The 22,124-nt window shown below is 40.7% G+C and overlaps 1 protein-coding gene across 1 annotated transcript in view; it reads right to left on the reverse strand.

The window, feature by feature from the left end:
- thsd7ba (thrombospondin, type I, domain containing 7Ba) overlaps positions 1 to 22,068 on the reverse strand; it is a 234,907-nt gene extending 212,839 nt beyond the window's left edge. The window contains exons 1-3 of the mRNA XM_058081143.1: positions 21,995 to 22,068; positions 21,399 to 21,475; positions 19,450 to 19,506 (exon numbers count right to left, since the gene is read on the reverse strand). The gene's annotated coding sequence lies outside the window, so the exon portion shown is untranslated. The remainder of the gene's footprint in view (positions 1 to 19,449; positions 19,507 to 21,398; positions 21,476 to 21,994) is intronic.
- Positions 22,069 to 22,124: the final 56 nt, after the last annotated feature.

Below are 22,124 nucleotides of genomic sequence, written 5' to 3' on the forward strand. Positions count from 1 at the left end.
ACAATGAAATGTTACGTTCCAGAGTCAGTGTGTTTTGCAAGTTTTTCATCTCAAATCTTAAGTCAAGTTTGAAATGAAGATGTAAGTTCAAGTCATTAGTTTAACCTGACTGGGTGTATAGGCAAATTATATGAGACAGATTAAAAGGGAAAACAAAAATGACAATATCAATCAGAGAATACCTTACTTTGTTGACTTTACTTTATTTTCAAAATGTCAAGTCAAGTCAGGTCTTGAGTTATTGATGTCAAAGGCCAAGTTGAGTCTTTACTGATAATATCAAGTCGAGTCAAAGCCATAAAACTTGTGGCTCGAGTCCAAGTCGCGTGGCTCAAGTCCACACCTCTGTTACTTTTCCAAAGTTGTCTAATGTACGTGAGGTGACATAGAGAACCAATAAACACAATGACCCGAGACTCAAAAATGTGTTAGTGTATGGAGTGATTCCAATTCCAAGGGTCTGGCTTTGAGCCAGGACATCCTCAGCTGCAGCACAAGCAGCCAGCCTGTGCCAACCATTATCCAATTGTCTGAAGCCAGACAGTCTGGCCTAATTGGATGCAAACAAGAACAGAAACTGTATGTAATGGCAGTGGAAATGAGGATGGAGAAAGAAGCCACCTACTGCTCCAGGTTAGAGTGTAATGAAATAATCGACTACCTTGGGATCCTCTCCTGTGGAGCGCGAGGCGAAGGCACACAAGTCGCCTGCATTTTCAAGCGGGCAACATTTCCAGGAAGCGAGGAATAAACACCAAAAAGATGGCATGCTGATTGTTGCAGGCCTGCTGTTAGGACAAACTAGTCTGCGAACATTTGACTTTACTGAGATTTCATGTGCCTTCACTGCTCATCACAACTGACAGGACAATGACTGATCTGGCATCCGTATCCAAACATGCCAGAATCTTTCATTGCACATAAAACATTGAAATATCTTCAATTTGAAAACTCCTAAGTAGCTGTGTCTGTTAGTTGTTCTTGCAGTGAAGGCAGGTTGCCAAGACTTTGTTCAAATAGTCTGTTCTTTCAAGACTGTTTTGAGCTGCTGAATTCAACTCATAAAAGCAAATCATCTTCCGCTCATTACCGCTGAATGGCTTCTGTGGGATCTTCTACTGCCTGATTAAATATACCGCTATTTTCAGCTTAAAAATGAAAAGTGATAAATCGAAAGTGCTGTTAAGTGAGACGGTCATGCACTAAACAGGCATCTTCTGGTACTTTCTTGAGTGGAAAACAGATAAAGAAAGTCTTCGGAAAAGAAAGCAGGAGAGCGGCACTTTCACGCATTGGTGTCAAAAAGTGTTTGCAACCTTCCTGTTTTTTTTTCCCATGCTTGTCACACTTAAATGTTCCAGACCATCAAACAAATTTAAATATTACAGCCACCCTCAGTGGCAACAACTGCGATCAAGTGTTTGCGACCAGCTCAAGCTGGTGTGTTTAGGATCATTGGTTCCATTTATCACAGCAACTATTCCTAGGTCCTGAAGCAGCAAAACAGCCCCATACTATCACACTACCACCACCATATTTTACTGTTGATATGATAAATGCAGTATCACTTTTATGCCAGATATAATGGGACACACACCCTCCAAAAGGTCTAATTTTGTCACAGACTATTTTCCCAAAGGTCTTGGGATCAACATTTCTGTCACAATTGAGACAAGCCTTAATGTTTACCAGTGCTTTTCGTCTTGGAACACTACCATGCAGGCCGTTTTTGCCTAGTGTGTTTCTTATGGTGGATTCATGAACGCTGGCCTTAACTGAAGCAAGAGAGGCCTGCAGTTCTTTGGATGTTTGGGGTCTTTTATGACCTCTTGGATGAATAGTCACTGCGCTCTTGAGGTCATTTTGGTTGGCCGGCTACTCCTGGGAAGGTTCACCACTTTCCATGTTTTCGCCATTTATGAATAACGACTCATCCTGCAGTTTAGGGAACTTGAACTTTGTGCGATAAGCCACAGTTATGTTTTAAATGGGGTGAGGGGCACAATCACTTTTTCACACAGGATATTTTTTTCTCCTTTCATAATAAAAGGTTAATTTTTTTCTTATGTCATTGACTGATATTTACACTTGTTTGACGAGCTGAAACATTTAAGTGTGATAAAGTGTGACAAAAATAAGAACTCAGGAAAGAGGGCAAACACTTTTTTCACACCACTGTATATGTTAATATGCTTAAGTCCACAATGACACACATTCCAGGTGTAGCAAAGCAAATGGCATGCTTCTGCACCTGCTTGCTTCAAGATAATGGAGGAGTCAGAGAACCAGGACAGGAATGTGTTATCCTGTTAAATTTAAACACCGTTTCTCCTATAAAGAAGAAAAGGAGATTGTCGTAAAACTGTGCAATACAACCTCTGCTTAGCAGCAACTAAGTGTTTTCAGTGTCCGAAGACTCCACCTTATGGTTAAAGATGTATAAAACACTTGCTGCAAATGTTGTCTGTTTGATATAAAAATTGAGGTTTGTCAAGATGGAAATTATTCTTATTTGTTACCTGAAACTTGTTTCTATTCACTTGTTTTTTCAACCCAAACGGCCAATCCTGAAAATGTATTCATATGTCTTGCATTTTTTGTGCAAGAGGCAAAAAGAGGTGATGATGTAAGTGCACAACAGAAGAGCTCATGTTTAGTGCAGTTTTAAGCCCTGAAAATGGCCACAGGGTGACAGAAGTGCATTTCATACGAGCTTGAGATGCATCTTTGTGATGTATTAAGGCACTTCCAGCAAGCAGGTAGTGAAAAGCATGGAGGAGTGTAGCGGGCAAAAGGTTGCGCATTAAAGAAAAATTTGCATGGTCTTCGAGTGTGTGTGGGTTTTCTCCGGGTACTCCGGTTTCTTCCCACATTCCAAAAACATGCTAGGTTAATTGGCCACTCCAAATTGTCCATAGGTATGAATGTGAGTGTGAATGGTTGTTTGTCTATATGTGCCCTGTGATTGGCTGGCGACCAGTCCAGGGTGTACCCCGCTTCTCGCCCGAAGACAGCTGGGATAGGCTCCAGCACCCCTGTGACCCTCGTGAGGAAAAAGCGGTAGAAAATGAATGAATTTTCTGTATTAACAAAACAGTAGAGTTCGAAAACCGAGGTTTGATTGTAAACCATTATTCTTTGTAGGCTATCTTCATGTGATGGATTCAAGTGCTTATGACACCAAAACAATGTTAATCCTGTTATTTTTGTGTGTGGAAGGCTTTTGCTGGACAAGATACGGTAAGCTTATTCACATGTCTAAATGGCGGCATTCGGCACTTGATTATATTCTCTTTTGTGCATTATTTACGGTTTCTGACTTGTATTTTGTACTTACTTCCTGCTTTGCCATGTGCATTTTCCTGTTTTTCGTTGTGGTTACACACACCTTCTAATTTCCCTCCTGATTATTTAGTAGAGCCTCTGGCGTGTTTCAGTTGCTGGTTCATTGCGCATTATTGGTGCCTGTTACACTGTCTGATGCTGGATCTCTGTATTTTTTAACCAGATCTCATTTCTGCATTCTGGGGTCGTCGCCACAACACAACTGCCGGTGTTCCGGCACATTTGATTTCATCCTAAACCTCAGATACAGGAACTGAATGACTATTACTAGAAAGTGTTCCTGCCATCAACTATCCTGACTGAGAAAACACAAACACTGACATGGACGGTCATAAACCCATAGGAAGTTTAACTAATTTCTACCAGTATTCTCTATTAATATTCTATGAATCTGGCAGTCTCAGAAATTGAATATATATATTTTTTTTTACTAGATATAGTCTATGAATCTTACACTAATATTATGGGTTTTCATGCCAGGGGTAGTTAAACATGGATGGTCACTGCTCACTGGTCTTTTATGTTGCATTAAACCATCAGTGTCAGTCACTTCCAGACAACATACTTGTTCTGGATGATTTTAACAACAACAAAATATCAGTGAATGTTATTGTTATTGGTGTTAATAACAATGTCACTTTCTTGGCTTTCTTGAAGAAAACAGCACCGATTCGAACCTAGGTCTTCCCGATCTCCTGACTGTGTGGCCAACATTCTAACCACTTGTGCACCATGCGGCCCATTTGAGACATAATATAGAAGCAGCCTTAGCATTTGGAAAGTTCGCTTTTTTGCTGGACAACGTACTTGCAGTTGGCTCGAGTCATACCACTATGACATGGCTGACACCTAGTGACCAGTGCAGAATACTAAATAGTTTAATTCGTCTTCTTGAATGTTTTTTGTTGAATTAGCAATTTTCATTCCTGAAAATATTTAAATTAAGGCAATAATACTTAGGATGTTATTAAATATGCATGTTTTAATACTAAGAATCAACATTTATTTATTTATTTTTGAAAAGTCGTGATAGTGAAGCTGCAAAATTCAAAACTGCAAAGTGGTCCCTAATCATGTCAACTGTGTAGATTTCCCGTTTTTATGACTTCCTGGTCTGACCTTGTGCTTGGCCTTCTGGGACATGCATGCATGCATTCGTACATATCATACTTGCCTGTAGAGAGGAGTTTATTACAGTCTCAAAAGAAAAAATCAACAATAATGATAATAATATAAAACCAGATAAGATTAGATTGGAAAACTGTCGATATTCTAACTTGGGAAAGTGCATTGTTGTAGAAGAACAGCATGTTAGACCATCAATCAGACCAACAATCTGGCATTTGTTGAGTTGCTACTGTAATAAATGATTAAGCTGAGGATATTACATTTTGCTTATTTCAACAACCATTCATGAGTCGTGATCCAATTATGAAGGCTGCCTTAATATCTGAGTTTCAAAGGTTTACTTTGATCACCTACGAGATTTTCCAGAAAAGAGATAGCGACTTTGGTATAAGTGGTCAGTATGTGAACAGAGCTTTAAAAAATCCCATTCCAAGCGCCTTATCACAGCAAGTCTGACAAGAACCAATCGTGGTGTTGAAAAGAAGACTTTTTTCCTTTTCGAATCAACTCTGCTGGGATCACATGGTCACGACTTGACTGAGTCAGACTGCATTTTCAAATTGAAGTAGTTGTTATTTATGAGATGTATTCATGTAAAATATTGTAACTTCCATTTGTATCTACACTTTTGTTTTTGCTCCCATCTAGTACACAAAAGGCTCTCTCTCAAATATTGCTCACAAATCTTTCCAAATCTGTGTTAAGCCTCGGTCACAACCGGTCATACAAGGTCCTTCATCTGCCTGTAGTCTATCCATGGACTGAGCACGGGTAATGTGCTGATTTTCGAGCTGTAGAAGCAGACCTGCACAGAGGTTCTTTGTCATCTCAAACAAACGCAGTTTTTAGTGTGTTTTGCTGGTGTCAGGTTTGGCCAAAATCTCTGGCTTTTCGTACATCATTATGTGGACTCCTATGTGTGTTGTGCGCCAAATGTGCACCCCAAATACGTAATAAGTGCAGCCAATGCAAGTTAAGACATTTCCCATGCATGTCAAGATCTTACTACTTTGTACTCACAACAACTAAGTTCTCCACAAGCCAAAAAAAAAGAAGCAGACATTTGGGGAACACAAAAATTGCATGGGCACACCCCCGAAACGATACGCACTTCTTCCTTGCTGAGATGATCCATCAACCTCGCAGGTGTGGCATGCAAACTAGATAATGATTATTGCACAGGTGTGCATTCGGCTGGCCACAATAAAAGGTCCCTTCAAAATGTGCTGTTTCATCAGTTTCATCAATCAGTGTTCAGCGAGCATGCAGTAGGCATGCAGCAAAGCTACATACGTATTATGATGGTGTAGTGGTAGGTTACCAGGACATAATTCACCCTGGAACTATCGATAAGGGAGGTGTTGCCACCCGGAGGCGTGGGCGCAAGGGACGGGGGTTTTCCGCTTCCTGTTGTGGTTGAGAGACGGGGCTTTCATGTCTTACGTAGCAAACAGTGCAAGTTAATGTTTGCAAGAAAAATAACGTTTTCTCCCAAATTCGACACTCAGACTCCAGTTCTTCGGTGCTTCAATGGCCTTTTATTGTGGCCAGCCTATGGCCCACTTGTTCAATAAACATTTGTATATGACAGATTTGTGAAGAATATTTGAGAGAGATGACCTTGTTCAGCTCCAGAAAGATGGAAGCAAAAACAAAAGTGTTGCGTTTATGTTTTTGTTAATTATGTATAACACAAACTGGGCTCTGGAATATCCAAGTGGCACGTCAACCAACCCCCCATTCCCGCCCCCGGACTGCAACCGCACATTTCCATTAGAGCAAAAGCGAGAACAGCATGTTTTCAACCAGAGGTCATGTGTTCTCTTCAGGTGAGCAACGCCTTTCCTTTCTCATTAGATGTAATTACCGTTGACACCTAAAAGACAGCAGGAGAATAACAAGGAAAATGTCAACTGAAAAAGGGGATCCGGGAGGGTAGGGGGTGGAGGGCGGTGGTGGAAAAAAAAGCCACCATCAGGAGAAAAGCGTAACACTAATTCGATTACTGGAGGGAAGATTTAGTGAATATAGCCAGTGATCCAGAGTTAATAGGGGTGATGGAAGCAGGAGATCTAAGCAAAAGGCCAGCGGGCTGACAATACTGTGCTAGGGATTTGTGACAGCCTCTTCAAGTGCCTCCCATCTGACTAACACCCAAAGAATAACCCATGTGGCCAGCTGGAAGGAGCTGCAGACAAATAAGGCAGCTACTTGACAAGGACCCCTGAGATAAGGCATGCTGAAGCCATACTTTTGTATTCTGAGTGAGGCGGGCTGGTTATTGTAATTGAAAACTGCTCGGGTGTTGGAGGTCAGCAAGACTTAGAAAAGTGTTTGTGTTCCAAAGAAGCGAAGCACCACCGTTATTTTGGATGGATATTCATTCTCCGATAATACGAGATGAAAACTTCTGAGTAGGTTGCACGGTGGTCTAGTGGTCAGCGCACAGACCTCACAGCTAGAAGACCAGGGTTCAATTCCACCCTCTGCCATCTCCCCGAGCATGCATGGGTTTTCTCCGGGTACTCTGGTTTCCTCCCACATTCCAAAAACATGCTAGGTTAATTGTCCATGATATAAGTGAGAAAAAAATTTCCTCCGATCCTGTGTGGAAGTGGTAGGTTTTTGCCTTCTTAAGTGAAAAAATAGGTTTTCTCCGGGTACTCCAGTTTCCGCCCACATTCCAAAAACATGCTAGGTTAATTGGCGACTCCAAATTGTCCATAGGTATGAATGTGAGTGTGAATGGTTGTTTGTCTATATGTGCCCTGTGATTGGCTGGCCACCAGTCCAGGGTGTACCCCGCCTCTCGCCTGAAGACAGCTTGGATAGGCTCCAGCACGCCCCGCGACCCTTGTGAGGAAAAGCGGTAGAAAATGAATGAATGAATGAATGAACTTCTGAGTAGGTTGCACGGTGGTCTAGTGGTTAGCGCACAGACCTCACAGCTAGGAGACCAGGGTTCAATTCCGCCCTCTGCCATCTCTGTGTGGAGTTTGCATGTTCTCCCCGAGCATCCGGGAACTCTGGTTTCCTCCCACATTCCAAAAACATGCTAGGTTAATTGTCCATAGGTATGAATGTGAGTGTGAATGGTTGTTTGTCTATATGTGCCCTGTGATTGGCTGGCGACCAGTCCAGGGTGTACCCCGCCTCTCGCTCGAAGACAGTTGGGATAGGCTCCAGCACCCCCTCCCCCGACAGGAAAAGTACTACTGGTAAAAGTAGTAGAAAATGAATGAATGAATGAACTGAGTACATAATGGCTGCTATTACAAAAGCTTTTTTTGTGGTCAAATTCAGTGGTTCGTTAATAATTAATCCCAAAATTCATAATACCCCATCAAATTCAGACATTTTGACAAAAATCTAATGTTTCTCTAGCACTGCTAGACGTCACCAGAATCCTTTCAAAAGGTGCAGTCTCACACTTAAATTCCCTTCAAGCCTGCCATTACACCTACACATAGTAACAGGAAAGAGAATTTGCAATAGGTCCCTCCCTTTGCAGTTACTGTATAAAAGCTTCTACTCTTCTGGGAATACGTTCTACAAGATTAGGGAGTGTGTCTCCGGGAGCTTCGGTTCATTCATCAGACGAATATCTGAGCAATCCGAAGTCACTCATGTTCGACAAGAGGTCCTGGCTCACTATCTATCTGTCTAATTCATTCCAAAGGATGGGATGGAGAAAAAAAGATGGGATGGATACTCCACACCACAGTCACCCAGTCCAAAATTCTTGGTAATATGAATAGTCATGATTCAGATGCTAACACAACCCGTTCATTATGAAGTGTTTATCAATTTAATGGATGAAATATGTGAGGACAAAACCGGCTAAAGTTGAAAATTGAACCTCACTCTTGCAAGTGTCTAGATAAAGGTCCTCATTGAGTGGTCTGACCTTCACCTGATCTTGATCTGGTGATTTAGTGCCCCGAACTAAGAGGTAATGAGATCATTAAATCTGTGTGTGCTCCTGCCACAGTAAACCACTTGAAAAGCACATAAGTGAAGAGAAATGGATCCCAGACTATAGCACAAACATAATGTCCAGCGACATCTTCATATTGCAGGAAAATGAAAAGTCATAGCTTATAAAACAACTTTTTCAGGATTTATATTAGAACTAATCTTAATGCATATAGCTTGGGATGCATGCTTGTCAAAAACACTGACATATTTTCCGCATGCACTATATTTACACAAGCTGGTTGCCAGCTTCTGTCAGAATATTTTTCTCTGTGGAAATGATACCCACCCACACTTCTGCCACTGGGCAAGGAGGAATATATCCTTTCACAATTAACCTTCCAAGGTACCTGCTGCAATATGAAAACAACTTACTAAATGCATGTTTTTTTTTTCAAGCTTGCAGATCATGACACCTTGCTATCAACAAGCAAGATAGGTTATATACAGTATAATTAATAAATTCATAAATAATCAAATGTATTAATGCTGGCAACTATACAATTTAAAAAGCTGCACATTTGTATGTGGCGCAAACATCCATCCGTACAAAGTGCGAAATAAGAAACTCTGGACAAATACAGTCACAAAAAATATAAACTCAGCTAATTCTGCACGCAGGAGCGAAACTAGAAATTAGACTAAATCAGGACGCCTTGCTCCCCCCAACACTTTCATTTCTACTTGCATAGTTACAATACAAAGGCCAAACTTGGAATAAAATTGCAAACTGCAGAAATACTGAGCAAGCAAATCAGTAGCAGATCACCCCTCACATGTTGATATCATCTTTGGACGAAAAACTGATACAGTAAACCTCGGATATATCGGACTCAGATATATCGGAAATTCGCTCACAACGGACACATATCGGATTTTTTTATAACGGATTTCGCCTATTTCGGACAAAATCTCCAGTCCCGTTCCAATGCATTTCCATTAAATTTCCCTCGCATATATCGGATGGCCGCATCGTGGTACATTGGAAACATAGTCAAGGAAGTGCCTTTTTATAACGGATAAAATCTGATTTACGCATATACCGGATATAAATCCGATATATGCGTAAAACGGACATTTTCCGGTATACGCATATAACGGATTTCGCTTATATCGGACAAAACCAGTGGGAACAATTGAATCCGATATATCCGAGGTTTACTGTACCAGTATGAACCGATATCAATTTTTTATGCCAATAGACGACATCCCTATTAAGTGTGTTTTCCAGAGTATTATCACACTTTTCATACTTTGGCCAATCCTGCGACATTATAGTCATGTGCGACGTTTGCATTTTTGGCCGCAATAATTCAATGAGTTGTTTACACATAAATTGAATGATACAGCGCAAAATACAGAATACTTTCTAAAACACTACCCTAGGAGACTATGTGTCTGTAAGTAATGCACAGCTCTAATTATATAATATCTATGTGGATTGAGAAATGCTGCATGAAGTGTTGTTTAATTGGGAGTCTAATTACAGTCATGGAAATTACTAGACCAAAATTTGTTCTGTTTCTGCTTGATTTTAATGCCTTGTACAACTAAAGGTACTCTTATTTGGACAATTAAAATGAAACAGCTTATTTTTGGCAGTACAATGTCGTAGCTATTGATTTAAGAACAGAAGTGATTTTGCTTATTATCAAGAAAACCATGGAAATAGTTAAAGCAGAGCTTGGGGGAGGGCAGTGAGTTTATACTATATAAGGAAGTCCGCCCCTCTGTGATGTCACAAAGGAACGGTTTTACCACGCCTTTTCAAATTGAGCATTTTGAGCATTGCAAAATTTCTTTTAGGGCTCACTTCCAAATGCGCAAACCTCATTATCGGAAATGTGGGTATTGTTTAACATGAGAAAAGTGGAAAAAGTACAATAGTTTTTAAAGTTCTTATGAGCTATTTTTGTCATCATTTTATTTGTCAGTTTAATTCATTTATGAATACAAAAATGAAGATTTGCTGTTAAAATCCGACCTTTTGATACATGCCTACACACTGGGATTAAAAGTGTCTTCTTTAAGAACATTGTGGCATTTATTAAACTGTCCTCTTCTTCTCTTGGGAATTTAATGTTGTTAGCTCCATCATAAATAGCGGTATTTACACAATTACAGAATTTACACAATGTAGCATTCCTTATTTATAAATCACATATTTTCATAGTCAGAGAATATAAAACCTTCAAATTAGTTCTAATTACAATTTGTAACATTATTAGAGCCCTCTAGACATGAACTAACACCACTATTGTAATTTTTTGACATTATTAATGCTCGTCTTTGTTGATATAAATATATTCCATAGGGGAGCAGAGTGAATGGCGAACAGGAAGTGATATAAGGGGTTCAAGGTTGAGTTTCAGCTTGCCGTGATACATTTGTGAGAACGTTGAAACCTGTTCAAACTTGTTCAAACCCGACGCTCAAGTCTGGTCCCTGACTGTCTTACCAAACTTTACAGTAACATTACTGACACCTAGTGACCGGTGTAGAATACAACGTCAACTTTTTCAAATGCCTTGTATATGTATTGTAGTTCATTAAGCCATTTTTATTCTTGAAAATGCTTAATTTAGACAAAGGAATGTGGCAGACTAAAGAATTTCAAGCGTGAAGTGGTGAGGGATGCATTTTTTTAATGATGCAGCTTCTTCTTCTTTTTCCTTGGGCTCGCCACAGCAAACCTATCTCCTCCATCCAACCCTGTCTTCTGCATTTGTCTCTCTCACACCAACTACCCTCATGTCCTCCTTCACTACATCCATAAACCTCCTCCTACTTGGCAGCATCCTTCTACCAATATATTCACTATCTCTCCTCTGGACATGTCCCAACCATCTCAGTCTGGCCTCTTTAGCTCCAAGGCCTCTAACATATAATGTTCCTCTCATGTACTCTTTCCTGATCCTATCCATCCTGGTCACTCCCAAGCATCCTCATCTCGGCTACCGCCAGTTCTTTTCCTCTAGGCCAAACAACATGGCTGATGCAACTTATACTCCGTAAAAAAAGTGTAACTACAATCCTCAAATCACTTAATGGCAGTTTCACTGAATGCACAAACATGAGAGACCATTTTGTGTTAAAAGAGAAGACAAAGGCAGCAGTCGCAGGTGATTCACGTTCCTAAAATGTTGGTTTTAAACCGCGTTTGTGTTTCAGTATTCTGGTCATGCCGGAGAGGAAAAAGATGTCACAACAAATCCACGCTGACACCACCAAAAAAAAAGAAACATTTTATGAAACCATCACAGAAAAGCTGCGGTGCAGTTTGTCTGTTCTCTTTATGCAGAGCATTTCATCTGTCAAATACATCTTAAAGGTTTGGAGTGGATGCAGAAGCTCACACTGCAGGTTCTCTTTCTGGACATTTGGATGGTGAATGAGAAAATATATCCAGGTGGAAAGGCATGACATGAATGCACCTCTTTTACAAAGACAGGTTTGGGATTGTGGTGCATATACTTTGATATTAAGACCATGTGTGTTTATAACCGCTAGTCAAAACATTTAAGTGTTAAAAGGCTAATATTCCGGAATTAATGTTACAGCACTATCACATAAGAAGTACTGTAATGCTTCAGTACAGAGCAGGTCTTTGTTTCTTTAGCACTGGGTCTGTTTTAATTCCCAAATATGAATATGAATTAGGAGCTCATATAACCACCACCTTAGGTGGGAAATGTAATTACCTGCACCACATGTGCACACACACACACACATACTCAAAGTCACGCTGCCTCCCTGAGCTCCATGCACACTGCAAGCACGTTGATATCAGTGGAGACCCCAGAAGGGAATAAGATATTAAATACCTTTTTCTCAGAAAGTTTATTTTTTTCTCCCTGCAAGGTAATCATTTTTCACCTCACTTTTTTTCAAGTGTTGTTTGTATCTATAAATTCATCATTTTAATTCAACATTGCCCACTTACAAAATATTACGACAGCTAATAGACCCGGTCATCCAGCATCAGTTTAGTAGCAGTCATGTATAGCTGTGGTTCCCGAACTTTTTACAGTCACGTACCCCCTCAGATAATTGACCTGGGGCCATGTACCCCCAACCACTGCACATTTAAAAAACATAAACCTTATTATAGTAATTAAGTTGAAATAATGGCTGCACGGTGCGCGAGTGGTTAGAGCGCAGGCCACACAACTAGGAGACCAGAGTTAGATTCCACCCTCGGCCATCTCTGTGTGGAGTTTGCATGTTCTCCCCGTGCATGTGGGTTTTCTCCGGGTACTCCGGTTTCCTCCCACATTCCAAAAACACGCTAGGTTAATTGGCCACTCCAAATTGTCCATAGGTATGAATGTGAGTGGGAATGGTTGTTTGTCTATATGTGCCCTGTGATTGGCTGGCCACCACTCCAAGGTGGACAACGCCTCTCGCCTGAAAGCTGGGATAGGCTCCAGCACCCCCGCGACCCTTGTGAGGATAAGCGGTAGAAAATGAATGAAAGAACTTGAAATATTGAACATAATTGATTGGTTCAATTCGAGATCAAAAATATGTATATTGCATGGTGATATTAGGACAAAATTTGAAATGAGCACAGATAAATAGATGAATTATCATCCTTGCCTTTCAACCCATTTCATTTGAATAGACTTAATTTTAGCTTCACTTTTTTTTATCCATTCTGCATATTCATTTCATACCAAATTGAAGGGTAAAATTTAACAATCATGATAAAGCAGCATCCGTCCAAAGATTTGTAAATCTCACCAAAATTTGGCTCGACTATGTGTGGGTGTGTTTGCTGTGACTTACAGGTGTCCCTGAATGCAGCGACAACTTGTGTCCCAGGAGTTATATGATGCACCTGAATGCACCCTTTTAGAAAAAGCTTGAACAGTACTGACAGGAAGTTGCTAGTTTTGATCCTGCTTGTCCATTCTCTGAAATCTTTCCATGGTGTCCCAACTCTAAAAGAACCACTACCCCCTTTAATAGTATCTGAAATACAAAAATACATAAAACCATCATTTATTCATTCATTCATTCATTTTCTACCGCTTTTTCCTGTGCTGGAGCCTATCCCAGCTGTCTTTGGACGAGAAGCGGGGTACACCCTGGACTGGTCGCCATTCACACTCACATTCATACCTATGGACAATTTGGAGTGGCCAATTGACCTAGCATGTTTTTGGAATGGGGGAGGAAACCGGAGTACCCGGAGAAAACCCACGCATGCACGGGGAGAACATGCAAACTCCACACAGAGATGGCCGAGGGTGGAATTGAAACCTGGTCTCCTAGCTGTGAGGTCTGCGCGCTAACCACTAGACCACCGTGCCGCCCATAAAACCATCAATCAAGCCTAATTTTGAAATCTATTTTGAACACTAATATAAGTGAAATCTACGAGATAAAACAGTCTTACAGCACAAAGCAATCTTTCAAACTTACTTGTTGATATGAATGCACACAGAGCATGGAACAACAACAACAATGTTCAGGCGCAATTGTAATTTTAAGTATTGGGCGCTAATCTTTTTTTTTTTTGTCTCAGAAAATGGGCAGAAAACACCCATCGAAAATAAGCCTGTAATAATGTGTGATATGCAGGTAAAATGTATAGTGTTATATGATATGTTTTTTTTGTCAAGTATTGCGATTTCATACTTTTTTCGGTAGTCCTTGATTGCACCATAGTTGTGTGCTAGTTAGTTTACCTAAGAAAGCACTATTGAGAGTCAATCCAAAACTTCAATGAGGTTACACGATTATTCACCACTGTGTCAGGGGATTTGTGGGGGGGGGGGGGGGGGGGGGGTTGAGTAAATTTAACTTGGAAATTGTTTTAAGTTGTTACAGGCAGGTGTTGTCTTAGCCCATTTCATGAATCTGTTTTAGTTACGTTGATTAATGTTCATGTTAAAGGTTAAATAACTGTTAATAGTTATCCCCCCTATACGTGTGGAAGTGGTAAGTTTTTGGCTATTTAAGTTTAAAGGAAATAACTTGAAGGCTACCGTTTAGGTCGCTAGCTCTCTAGTTTGCGAGTTAGCATGTGTCTCAAGACCCTGCAGTTGCGCAATATGTTGTAAATAAAAAAAGTATAAATGTGACTATAGTCGTGTTTTGTCATGTCTACAGGGCTCTAATAATGCTTTGTTAATTTTAATCTGAAAAAAATAATCACCAACTATATGTGGTTTCTTAAGTTTTTATTTTTTGCCGTTTTATTATTATTATTATATTTATTTATTACTGATTGATTGATTGATTTTCTTCATTCTTGATTTGTCTTATTTTGTGCAGAAAAATAAAAATGAAGATATTTGAGAACAGTGGAATGTTTTATCAGAGCTTTTATTGTAGAAAATCGGAACCAAAGCACTGAAAAAGTTTGTATATTTTTCTGTTTTTAATAAATGCGTTTTTTTTTTTTTTTGGAAAACCTGATGCGGCCTAGCCTTGCCCAGACCCTAGCTCCAGTGGCCCCCAGGTAAATTGAGTTTGAGACCCCTGGTCTATAGTGTCCCAACTCTAAAATAACCCCTATTCTTTACACTTACACAAATCTATTCTTTACACTGTTAGGAATGGAATATTTTCCACTTTTTTAATGTTACAGGCAGGTGTTGTCTTAGCCCATTTCATGAATCTGTTTTAGTCAAGGAATTATATACAGAATACTGGTGCCAGCATATAATACGGATAAATAATGTCGCATCGTCAATAGTATTTCAATTCCGGGCAACATGATAACAGTTTTGTCCCCTCGGGTCGTCATGACAAAAAATAACCGCAAACCACTGCAGTACTGGGATTCCAAGAGAGACACAAAGTTTGTGACACCTGTGTTTGGACACAAATAATTTCTCTGGCAGCAGCAGACACTCCAATGGATGATGGATGATTATGAATGCTGTGTACACCCCTCGGAGTCCTCCATGGGAAGCAACTAACTTGGATACCGTTAATTCAAGTCCTAGTCTGCAGTCGGAGTAATACACATATCTACAACCCTCATATTTCAATCAATAGTTGGGGTGGGATGCAATTAGTAACATTGAAGGGTTGTGAGATTCACGTCATAGAGATCAATCGAGCAGCGAGGCGAGCTACTCATTGGAGTGATTCACAACCCAACAGTTTGTCCCCCACTGAGCCCGAATCTATGCCGTCTATCTTCTTTATATGAAGCATTCAAGGTTGGAAATATGCATCTGTCAAATGTCCCCCATTACCCTGGCTGCCTGTCACACCTGGGGCAGCTCACAACCAGCCTGAAAAAAAAAGACAGAGTGGAGCTGTCAGCAAGAGAACCCTCAGCGGACTGAAAAGGCACCAGCTTTCCTCATCTCTCCAGCTCTAATTTCCTCAAAACTCTGATATTTTTCTGGGTCTCTGCCTGAGTGCCGGGTTAATGACAGAGAGACTGTGTCAGGCAAGTAGCTGAGGCAGCTTCATTTTCCTCAAAGAGCTCATTGTTTTATTTATTGTTTTACAGTATTTACTGCAATGAGCCACTTTCCAATATGTCGTCTGTCATCTGAGGAAGCTGCACTGAAAATTGTGACGTGGGTGGAATATTACTGGTGCAACCACGGATTTCGTCACCAAACATTAAAAAATAATTCCGTAGGAAATAATGTAAATCCAATGAATCTCTTCCAGATACCCAAAATATGAACACATTCTATAAAGGCAAATCATATGCAAAATACACATAAATGCAAAATGGAATGGATAAATGGACGTCTCTGGTGAACACAGAGATGAGTGGAGGGAGAAATGATTTAAGCTGTATAGTTGCTCACTTAAACTTTATCGTAAACCTCAGCAGCAGGTACAGTCATCATTGCACACACTGGCACACAGTCACCATATGTAGTGTGTCATCCTTAAACCGTTCCCCCTGCAACATGTATGAGCTCGTTAACTTGAATGACAATCATACTGTAGTAGATGCTACCTCCATACTTCAGTCTGAATTCTTTATTGCATTCAAAAGTTGTGGCGCTTGCGACTTTCTTTGACATCATATTGGGTCAGTTTGCAGCCGTAATTTAATAAAAAGCACACAGAACACAGAAATATGCAGTGCGCTTAAACAACTGATCAGCGCAGGTAACAAAATAAACCTCAAACACATATAATACACATGATGGAAGGATCCCCTGTATCTGTCTATAGCAGGGGTCTCAAACACGTGGCTCGCGGGCCAAATGTGGCCCACAGGACACTAGTTTGAGGCCCCCGCCTTGATATGAAAGTTTAATGTTAGTGTGGCCCGCGCAAGTTTGATATGGATGCTGTATGGTATCATGTACCCAGAATTTTTTTTTACGTTTGATTAATGTTCATGTTAAAGGTTAAATAACTGTTAATAGTTACCCTCCCTATCCGTGTGGAAGTGGTAAGTTTTTGGCTATTTAAGTTTAAAGGAAATAACTTGAAGGCTACCGTTTAGGTTGCTAGCTCTCTAGTTTGCGAGTTAGCATGTGTCTCAAGACCCTGCAGTTGCGCAATATGTTGTAAATAAAAAAAGTATAAATGTGACTATAGCCGTGTTTTGTCATGTCTACAGGGCTCTAATAATGCTTTGTTAATTTTAATCTGAAAAAAAATTTGTCTACCCACCAACTATATGTGGTTTCTTAAGTTTTTATTATTTGCCGTTTTATTATTATTATTATATTTATTTATTACTGATTGATTGATTTTCTTTATTCTTGATTTGTTTATTTATTTTTCATCTTATTTTGTGCAGAAAAATAGAAATGAAGATATTTGAGAACAGTGGAATGTTTTATCAGAGCTTTTATTGTAGAAAATCGGAACCAAAGCACTGAAAAAGTTTGTATATTTTTCTGTTTTTAATAAATGCGTTTTTTTTTTTTTTTTTGAAAACTTGATGCGGCCCAGCCTTGCCCAGACCCTAGCTCCAGTGGCCCCCAGGTAAATTGAGTTTGAGACCCTGGTCTATAGTGTCCCAACTCTAAAATAACCCCTATCTATTCTTTACAGTGTTAGGAATGGAATATTTTCTACTTTTTTTAATGAGTACGGCAACATGTTTGTGTTTATCTAACACAAAAGAGATAACACATTCACAAGACTTTTTAACTTGGAACAGGAACAGGCCCCCTGTGTTTTTATCATATCTAGATATGCAACCTTTTTATCTCAGTCTGAGGTGCCATTGGCTGTCCAGTCTAGAGTTGCTAGCACCTAATATTTCAACAGCTAAAAAACGTAATTTTACACCCATTCAACTCTGACTCTCTGACAGAAGTCATAAAAGAAAGCGGAACAGAGTTCCTCTTGAGAGATCGATTGGATGCTAAACCTTTGTTGGCAGCTAGTTGCTCTCTCCAGTGCTGGCACGGCCATTAGTTGAATCTACTCCTGTTGGAATTAAATTGTAAACTGTCCTTGAGACTCCGAGACTTATTTAACAGCTGTTCGAATAAAACCTGTAGTCCTGGAGGACTTTGGCTCTGTAAAAGGGCCACCAATGCAGGGATGCTTTGTCGTGGTGTAAATAGTGTAAATATTTGTGGCAATAGTTGGGGTGTTAGGGTGGAGTTGCACTGTATTCCTGGATTGTACAACAACAATAAAGCGGCACTGTCAGACTTTCCCTTTCTGGAAGTTATTGCTATGTGGATGGCCGCCTTTGACTAGAAATGGAATTGAATCTGAGGTCAAATATGCTGATGGGGGCATCCCTAGTTTGGTCAAAAGTTTGAGAGAGAGAAATAATCCCAGTCCGTGTGATCCATTGTGTAATATAACATGTACCGTAGTGCACAACACCACTACACAACTCTTTCATGAAACACGGCCATGAAGTTCTTTGTGCCTCATATCATCCTCCATGTGGGTTACCAACCCTGCGGCCGCTGAGGTGAGATTGTGTTTCAATGCCAAAGAGGCTTTAGCCCCACATCTTTCCATTGCCTGCATGTTCTCTCACCTCGACAACCAGTCTTTTCACATCACAAAGCTATTTCTCTCATTCCTCCCCACCGGACAAGAGAGCGCTGTAAAATCTGGTCATGAATGAAATATAAGAACAGCGTTGTATTACTTATGAGACTTAATGTAAGTTTGCTCTCAGCTATTTTCAGGTTTCGTTTTCAAGCATCCGTGTGATGACTCTTCTTTCATCGCAGCCAATGGAGCATTGGAACATTGTACAATACATGTTAATCATTATACAAAGAAACGTTTAACGGGGGTCCTCCAGGTAAACTGGAAACATTACAACCAGCAGACAAGCCCACCACGTCAAACTTTAAACATATTTTTCTTAAGAAAAGTGTTTTGGTGAATGCAGTAAATATCAATTAATAGCAATGTCACCTTTGTCATGGCTTAACCTTTTCCTGTGTCACATAACAGTGCATTGGAATCATATAATCATCATCTTCCTCAGACAGGAAGTTAATGTTCCATGCACACTGATTTACAATTACTGTCACTGTGTCTGCACACGTGTGTCTACCTGCACGCTGCTATTCCTTTGACCCTTTTTTTGTATTATTCCTTCAAGTGCTCCCTTGTGCAGTCCACAGTCAGGAAACTATCCCTTCCAATGCACACAGACATCTTGCACCATTCACGGTTGGCAGGATTTTCAATGCAAAGTCATATTCAATGAAGCAGCTTTTTTATCACCTGCTGATCAAGTACACCAACACCTGAGCTGAACTCCCAGCTTTGATCATCCTGATTTCCAGCCTATTTCTGTTCCTTCCTTGCTTCCTTGCTGCCGATTTCTCATGATCTAAACAATACAGCTGTGTTGTCATTGTCACACTTTATAAGCCGTACTTGGCCGCTTCACTAAGAGGCATAAAACAACTTACCTCGCACTGTCCCTCAGAGCTCCAAATCAAATTCATCATAGCAAAACAGTGCTGGGCAACACAGAGAAATCAATTTGTGCACATCAGCCGGTGAGCAATGAGCTTTCTAGTGTTGCGGCACCTCAGTGCAAAGTGAATAAATCACAAAAGGTCTTACCTGGGATCTTGGTGATGCTGCTGCTGATGCTGCTGTTGTTTGTAACAGATCATATCTCTGCCAGTGGGACAGAGTCCGAGAGGAGGAGGAGGATGGAGAGGATGCAAGGGAGGAGAGAGAGACGGGGGAGCAAGTGAAGAAAGTGTCGGTGGGCAACAAGACAGAAAGCGCAAGAGAGAGGAGAGTAGTGACAGCGGTGCTCTCACACAGCGCTGCGTTACACTGAGCGCTATGGGCTGGCTCTGGGAGGCGCCACTACTCAGCCAAATGACATCTGCGTCTCTCTAAAAAACCATTGGCTCAGAGGAATGATTTCCTAATAAGCCATCCTGGCTGTCTCCGAGTGAACACACCCCCTCTCGCTTTAATGCATACACATGCACACACAGTCTTTACGCAGCCGCCTCAAAGGATATCTCCGCCCCTCCCTTTTGTACACTCACTGCTGTTCTCTTAAACTCTATAATCTCAAGTAGTCCCCGGTGCGATCCACAGTCATTGACACAATTGTTGCAGGATGCATCGTTCTTGCATCCTTCTTCTTGCACCATAAAAAATGATTTCAGCTTACAGTTGCACTTTATTGCAAAGTTTATTTCCTGCCTTTTAGAACTGGCAGACAACAGTGAGCATTTGGCACCCCATCCTGGTTAATGAATAGCTCCAATTACTAAAAAAAACAGGACCAAAAAGGTACCAAGAGGGTACATTGTCTGCACGATGTACAAGTGGTTAGCGTGCAGGCCACACAGCTAGGAGAACTGGGTTCGATTTTCCGCTCGGGCATCTCGTGTGTGGAGTGCGTGGGTTTTCTCCGGGTACTCCGGTTTCCTCCCACATTCCAAAAACATGCTAGGTTAATTGGCCACTCCAAATTGTCCATAGGTATGAATGTGAGTGTGAATGGTTGTTTGTCTATATGTGCCCTGTGATTGGCTGGCCACCAGTCCAGAGTGTACCCCGCCTCTCACCCGAAGACAGCTGGGATAGGCTCCAGCACCCTCCGTGACCCTCGTGAGGATAAGCGGTAGAAAATGAATTAGCATCTTAGCATCTGCCTATATTGCCTCATGGGCCAAATGGCTGCGGTTGGACCCCATTAAAATACATTTATTAATGACGTATCCACACGTGTCTACCGAAAAACCACTGATGGCAGCACAGGCGTGTAGACGATGAAATATTGAACACGACTGATGGCTACATCAGCATCGTTACCGCCCATTGTTGTTCATGCAACAAAAACATGCTAGGTTAATTGGTGACTCCAAATTGTCCATAGGTATGAATGTGAGTGTGAATGGTTGTTTGTCTATATGTGCCCTGTGATTGGCTGGCCACCAGTCCAGGGTGTACCTGTTTGTGCAAGAGAGACTAGCTCACACTGCATCTGTTTACTATCTTCTCCACTCCGTACATTATCTTGGGTTATCTTTGAGTGTTGTGCAAGTCTTGTTGTGCTGTGTGAGTGTGTGTCACAAAGGTCTTCTATAAGAGCCTATCAGACTGAAAATGCACTGAGCTAATAAACTGAATCTAAAGATGTAATAATAATATCTAATACTACATCCACAAAAACAGATATTTAGAAAAACGCACATAGTCCCCACATTCACCAAAAGTCATGCACATTTTCTCCAATCAAAAGCCTGAAAACAGCCATAAGTGATTTGATTGACAGTTTTTCAGGACAATAATTCGTGCTTGGTTGAGTGGCCAAAAACCTATACAAAAGATTGCGTTTGTAAAATATCCGTGTTCAAGTGGACATGATCTGTGTTGCCGACTGTCAGATCAGATCAGATCGCCTCTCACCAATAAAGAAATAGATGTCAAACTCCCGCTACAGTATGTAGTGTGTTACAAGACCAGGATAGATGTTCTGGCCTCCTGTCTTCTGTTATTTTCCAAGTTTGTTTTGTTTTCTCTTTTATATATTGTACCCTCACCTTGTGTTTGACTTCATTTCCTGCCCTTCCGTGTTTTCCACCTCAGTGAGTCTTCGCTGTAACGACTGCAGGCTGACCTGTCAACAGTACACATTACTGATCAGTCAGAGGCCATGGTCGAAATTGTTCTTGTTGCTTGCTACTACATCCCCCACTAGTGAGTGGGTAGGAATTTCTGCAGTGAAAGGGTTTCAAGAGAAGGAAATGTCACATGCTTTTTTTCCCTGTTCATTGTATCAGAGATTAATTGAATATAATGGCGCGTGGAGTCATCACATACTGATGATGAGTACGATCAGAAGACAGAATGAGAAGAACTACTGACAGTTTACACGAGCATAATACATGCATACAATTGTAACAGTTGTGAGGAATAGAGCTGATGAGTATCTGAATGATATAATGGATATCTCCTATATCGATAATAATCGTCCGTAAATCTTTAGATGAATCAATAGTGGAGACATGCACCAGGTATCTTGGGCAGCAATCAGATGAGAGTGTCTTATAACGCCAGAGAACCGTAGTGCATGCTCCATAACTGGAGATGAGAATGCTAACCCCGGGCTAGCTATTTAGCAACTAGCTCAACTAACCTGTCTGATGGCGGTATTTAATCCCGCTGAAGTTTGGAATGTTTTTGGATGAATTTCAAGAAGTGGGGCAAACTTGACCAACTAGACCAACAGAAGTGAGTATGGTAACTTTTCTGCTTTGTACACTATG

Source organism: Doryrhamphus excisus, chromosome 9, assembly GCF_030265055.1.
Source record: "Doryrhamphus excisus isolate RoL2022-K1 chromosome 9, RoL_Dexc_1.0, whole genome shotgun sequence".
NCBI lineage: Eukaryota > Metazoa > Chordata > Actinopteri > Syngnathiformes > Syngnathidae > Doryrhamphus > Doryrhamphus excisus.